Genomic DNA, 6,814 nt, shown 5'->3' with positions numbered 1-6,814 from the left:
ATTTTTAAAATACAGAATCATTTTTTTAATTCCTTATTTTGACTGCTGATTATTTTTAATACAGAATGATTTCAGATTTTATATAAAGACCCATAAAAATTTAATCAATATACTAGGTCAGTGTTTCCCAAAAAAATGAAGTGGTGACATCATAAATCTACTCCTGCTACTTGATAAGCAGCCAGCAAAATTCATCATTACCTCAAATATAAACAAAATATGAAAATGAAGAGACCAGACTTTTGATGAAGTTTTTAGATAGGGTTAATGTTACCTATGGTGACCAAAACGGCGGCACTTCCGATAATCTTGAATTGAGTCGTTTAGTGATAATTTAATAGAGGGAGCTGCATAATGACATGTTTCTTTCTTTCAACTTCTTCTTACAGGTGTTAATATGGAGATTATAGCTCAAATAGGCTCTTTCTCCAATAGACTTGTGTATGATCGCTATGCGACCGATGAGCCAGCTGTACCTGAACAGCCTAATCGCGCGCGCGAGAAATAATGTCTTCCGGGAGNACTTCCATTGTTACTTAGCACTTCCATTGTTACTTAACACTTCCATTGTTGATGGAAGTGTTAAGCCTTAATCCTGTCCCTCTCCCCCATGGGGAGGAATTTTGAAAAATCCCTTCTTAGTGTGCGTTTTCGTGACGTACCCTATCTGTGTACCAAATTTCAACTTTCAACTCCTAACCGTTTGGGCTCTGTGCTGATTATTATTATTATCAACTCATCTCGATTATATATATAGATAGGATAGCATATATTAAAAGTGAAACTAAATTTGTAACTAATAAAATTTCTTAAATTTATTTCTGATTTAAAATTATTTGAAATATTCAAGTTTTTTCATATGTAATCTTAATAAAAATTTATGCAGTAAACTGTCTTAATATGCATGCATATTGAAACTATAACCATAGCCATATGTAATATGCTTGACTCTGCACTGGGAGCATAGATTTGAGTCTGAGTCAGATCAGAAATTATCAGGTGGTCTGACTTAGAAGTGATGAGTCCTATCCCTCACCACTTGATTTTTTCATTGTAGTCCTGAGCAAACCAATAATGGGCATGAAAAAACCTCGGTGCTCAGATCTCAAAGTATAAAAACAAAGGGAAAAAGTAGTCATTATCATAAGAATAGAACATGTGTGTTATAAATATTAAAACTTAAAAAATGTTAATTGCAAATTAAATTTAAAATTAATATATTGAATTATAAATCAATTTGTAAAATCAAAATTTTTAAGAAATACAACAAAATTTCAATTTACATATTATAACAAAAAGTTAGTAATTTTAATATATTCAATTATATAAATGAAGCATTAATAAATTATCAGTTTAAAAATGTAATTACTGTTCAGATATATTATTTAAAATTTCAGAATTGATTTTATCAAAGTTAATATATATCATTTTTTTTCTAGCATACTCCCAATTATTTTGATCCTATTTATGAACATAGATATTGGTGCAAGTGGATTAGTTCACCAAATCAAACACAGAAGTTCTTCAAGACTGATAAATGTGGATGGCAGATATTCCTAAAATCTTTGTTATTAAATGTACGCTCATCTGTTATTTCGTCAAAATGTGTAAGTATATAATAAAAACTTTATTTATGTGATGTATTGTAAATATTTTAGTTAAACTATTATTTCTATATATAAATTGTGATGACTTTTTTATTAGGTTAGGTTATCTGAGAAAGTAAAAGATATTCATCAAATGTTGGAGAATTGGATTTGACAGCTCATAACTTTAATGTAATTAGTTGAAAAGTAATTACAGATTTTGTTTCTAAAAATATCAACATTGTAAATTTGACAATGACCACTTATATTATGTAATATTGTATGTATGTATGTATATATGTATTATGAAATAAAATATTTTTAAAATACAGAATCATTTTTTTAATTCCTTATTTTGACTGCTGATTATTTTTAATACAGAATGATTTCAGATTTTATATAAAGACCCATAAAAATTTAATCAATATACTAGGTCAGTGTTTCCCAAAAAAATGAAGTGGTGACATCATAAATCTACTCCTGCTACTTGATAAGCAGCCAGCAAAATTCATCATTACCTCAAATATAAACAAAATATGAAAATGAAGAGACCAGACTTTTGATGAAGTTTTTAGATAGGGTTAATGTTACCTATGGTGACCAAAACGGCGGCACTTCCGATAATCTTGAATTGAGTCGTTTAGTGATAATTTAATAGAGGGAGCTGCATAATGACATGTTTCTTTCTTTCAACTTCTTCTTACAGGTGTTAATATGGAGATTATAGCTCAAATAGGCTCTTTCTCCAATAGACTTGTGTATGATCGCTATGCGACCGATGAGCCAGCCGTACCTGAACAGCCTAATCGCGCGCGCGAGAAATAATGCCTTCCGGGAGGACTTTTATGGGGAACTGGCCTCCTATTCAGTCGTCATTGGCAAGGAGAAAACCCGGAAAACTCCAAGCAGCCAGCCTGTCCGACCGTGGTGCGAACCCACGACGAACCTCCCAGTCTTTAGGGTCTGGTCACCACTACGATGAGCGGCAACGGAGACCACTCGCCCACTGGTGGGGGCATAATGACATGTTCTGATTTATGTAAATTTATAAATACGACCGTGATTTGTTTCGATATGTGAATATGCAAATTTTTTAGTACGAAGTGGTTATTGAAGTTTTGGCCTCGGACTACTGTATGCTTTATGGAAGTGTTTTTTGGAATTCCTGAATTATTCAAGTAATATTTTTGAAGTTTATTTGTAATATTTTGTTAAATAATACCTGTTCATTCATTGGTAATTTAAAAGTATTTGCTGATAGTATTAAGCTTATAATGAATTGTGTCGATATTAATTCCGATGTATTTTGGTCGGAATGCACCACCAGAATTTTTCCAACTACTAGAATCGGATTATACGGATTTAGGTTTGGATCAAAGGATTAGTGGTGATCTTTAAATTTGCAGCGAGTTTAGGATTACAACATATAGAGGATATGTGCAGTGTATACTCAAAACGGCGTAAAATGGTTTTCCGAACTGACAGAAATTCGTGTATGTTACGATGTAACAATTGCAAACCTAACTTTTCGGCTTTTGATGGAACATTTAAAGGCAAATGTGGTAATATTTCCTGGGGACCAATTCTGAGCTCTTCCGATAACTCGACGAGAGCGATACAAGGGACATTCGATAAGTCCCCTTAGCGAAAGGAAGTTAACGAACCTTAGACAAATCGCTATTCTGTGCTCCACGTTAAGTGGGTTTCGCTGGGTAGTCGGTCGAGATGCGTCGCTATCGATAGCTGTTACGCTTTAACCAATTACAGTTTAGTTAACATTGTATTTTTGTCACGTGACTGCAACCCGCTATTTTCTAAGCGAAGCACGTGGTTTTAGCATTGTCGCGCTAGTGAAATAGTTTTGTTTTAAAATGTCGAAGAAAGGCCAACAAAGCCAGCGAACTACCAGTCGCCAGTTCGAGATGCTCGTTAATTTTATAGAAGACAACCCTAAATTAATGTCAGGGATGTTAGATGCTTTCTTTACCATAAAAGATCGCCAGAAATTGTGGCAAGAAATAGCGGACCGTCTGAATTCCGATAGAGTCGGCTCACAAAAAGACCCAGAAAGATGGCGAAAGGTAACTGAGAGCTTAGAATATAAATATATAAATATGACTATCATTTTAATTTATACATATGCGAATGAAACCTATTTCAGAAATAATGTTTACGCTATAGCTACAGTAGAGCCTCGATTATCCGACCCAATTGGGGACTGGGGTTGGTCGGATAATTGAAAAGTCGGATAACCGAAAAGTATGAAAAAATCCATTATTAGTGTAGTATATTATTATATCCCATGTAATTAGTATATTAGTATATCGCTATTAACCTACTTCGCGTTGAATTTTCATCGATGTTAAGCCTAACAAAAATTTTTTAAAATAATAATCGTCGCTATTGTATCGTTAAAAATTAGAAAATTAAGCCTCGTTTAAATACTGGCTCCCTTTCATGGTCGAATGAGTGTTGCCAGCTAAAACACGTAAAAATAATATTAAAGTAGCCAGACATAGCCAAATATTGTAGCGCCATATCACTAGCGGACATTTGAAATTTGCCGACTAGGATGGTCGGTTAACCGAGGTGGCGGTTAATCGGGGGTCGGATAATCGAGGCTCTACTGTACTTTAAATTTTAACAAGAAAGCAATTACTGTACATTATTCATACAATATTCATAAATAATTAAAGTAATTACTTTTAAGCAATATAACAACATAGTTTATTAACTCTCTCTCTAATTGCTTGTGAAGTAAAATCATTCTTATACCAAAAGACGCCACGTTGTTTACACTTTCGTTACGTTCCTAACGGCAGCTCGAGAGCGATCGATAACAAAAGCTTAGTTATCGCACGTGGCTATCGGAACCGAAAACGAAACGTAGGGTTCGAAATAGCATTTTCACAGTTGATTAAACGCGAATCACGTGGTTCCGATAGAAATTGGTTTTTATCGTATTCGTTAGCTTAACGATACTACTCAGAATAGGTCCCCTGGTCTTTCGACTACCCCACGTTTCTTTATGCAGCGCTCGAGAAGCGCTTTACAGCGAACACACTGAAACTGGTTTCTAATTGGCCAACACTGCTCGTGACGTCATTTCNCTACTCAGAATAGGTCCCCTGGTCTTTCGACTACCCCACGTTTCTTTATGCAGCGCTCGAGAAGCGCTTTACAGCGAACACACTGAAACTGGTTTCTAATTGGCCAACACTGCTCGTGACGTCATTTCGCTACACTCTTGCTGCATAAAGAAACGCGGGACTACCTATCTTCGCTACTTGCTAAAATCAACTAGAGACAAATATTACCACCAGGGGCACTGCATCAGTACAAGAGCGCGCGATCAAATCGCAGTGAGGTCGAATGTTTTTTTTTTATTGAAAGATATACAGTAGAACCTCGAAAACTCGGCTCTCGATAACCCGGCACTCCGGATAACTCGGCCACACCCTGGCAGGGCAAAAAAATCCTTAGTTAATTAATTTTCATTATAGACAGCTTTATAAAAGTATAAAAGCTCTCATAAAGTATTTTTCTGAGGTCTGTCTTATCAGGTAAATTACTGTACACAGTGTATTCATTAATTTTCATTTTCATGTAGTAAAGGCTCTATGCCTTCATAAAGTACGTAATTTTCCTTTGTTTAAGGGTATTTGGGCAGTTTATTCTCTGTTGTATTCTCCAGCAAACAATACATACAAATACAGTACACCATTTTCTGAGGAAACACGCATACTTATCCTTTTTTAACCCCATTCCCGATAACCCGGCATTTTCACAAACTCGGCCACCTTTCGGTCCACATTAGGCCGAGTTTTCGAGGTTCTACTGTATAACCTTCAAGTTCGATTTCATAATTTTTATATGAATTTTATTATTTGAATGAAAAAGTTTTTATTAAGATTCCAAAACCAGGTTTATGGATAAATAAATGACAACAAACATAATTGACATAATAGCCAATTATTAAATTGTGCTATTATTGCTATTAGAGAGGTTGAGGCCCAAGTACGAACGTTAAACTTGTACGGCAAGCAGAAGTACACGTTTGACGTTTTCAGTCCAAGTAAAAGGTCTTGCGGTTCTCGTTCAAAACATCACGTGACTCAGTGAACGTCGCACATTGACTCACGGGAAATTTGTTGAAAAAAATGGCGGATACATTTAACATCGAGGGTCACCAGCGAAAGTAAATAAACAAATAAAACTGTTTTAAAGTATTTATAGGATGTTTAATAACACTAAATAATTATTTATAATTAGTGTTGTGTCTCTTCCCGTACGATCGGACTACATCATACTTTTATCGAGGGAAGTACTGTAGTGGCTTATGTAAATTCGAAAGCAGCCCGGAAAATTAATTTTTAGCAAATTTACAAACGTATTACGTATGCTAAAAAATTGAATAATAAATGCTTAAATAATCATTATTTTAATAAAATTCGTCATAACTTTCAACCACAAACACAAAAAAATGAAGAAGTTTAAGCCGATCGTCTACTCGCCAGATGGCGACGCTTGTCCTTCCGCCGTAGAGCCCTATATAAACAGAGTATGGCCACTCCAACGCGTGGATGCCATCTTGAGGCCAAAGTTGCAGTGTCATAGTACTGTTTAGCATTTAAATGAGCAATGTTTAATAATTTAAATGAGCAGAAATCAGATTGAGAAAGAAATTATATTAAGTTAAACATTTTTAGAAATAATTTTTAATTATGTTCGGAATAATTGTAGTTAATAAGTGATGGACAAAATATATAACAATAACAGGGCTAGAAGCAAAAAAGTGAAAATATTAAAAAATTATATTTAGCGGATCACATTTATTCACAGCGCTATTGCAATATAAATAATATAAAAAATTGCATTTAAATTTAAAAATATAATAAAGACAAAAAATCAATAAAGTTTATTTTTAAACAAGAAAAACTCAAGTAACATAGTGTAACATAGTAACAAATAGTGATTATCTGCATTCCTTGCAAGGAATGCAGATAATCACTAAATATCAATCATTTATTAACAAAAAGGGTAATTTCCCTGTTACAGGGGGTGGTACATTTGTTAATGAAAGGGTTACAAAAAACTTGCAACAGTTTCCAAATTATTATTAGACTTATACTCTTATTTGACAATTGATTTCAAATATACACATTCCAAATAATCACAATCAGTAACGTCAAAGATGACAATACAGAAAATGTTAACATTTACGTAAT

This window comes from Centruroides sculpturatus, unplaced genomic scaffold (assembly GCF_000671375.1).
Source record: "Centruroides sculpturatus isolate CEXI.00-Female unplaced genomic scaffold, Cexi_2.0 scaffold2035, whole genome shotgun sequence".
NCBI lineage: Eukaryota > Metazoa > Arthropoda > Arachnida > Scorpiones > Buthidae > Centruroides > Centruroides sculpturatus.
The sequence above is the reverse complement of the archived record's forward strand: the minus strand, read 5'-3'. Positions refer to the sequence as shown.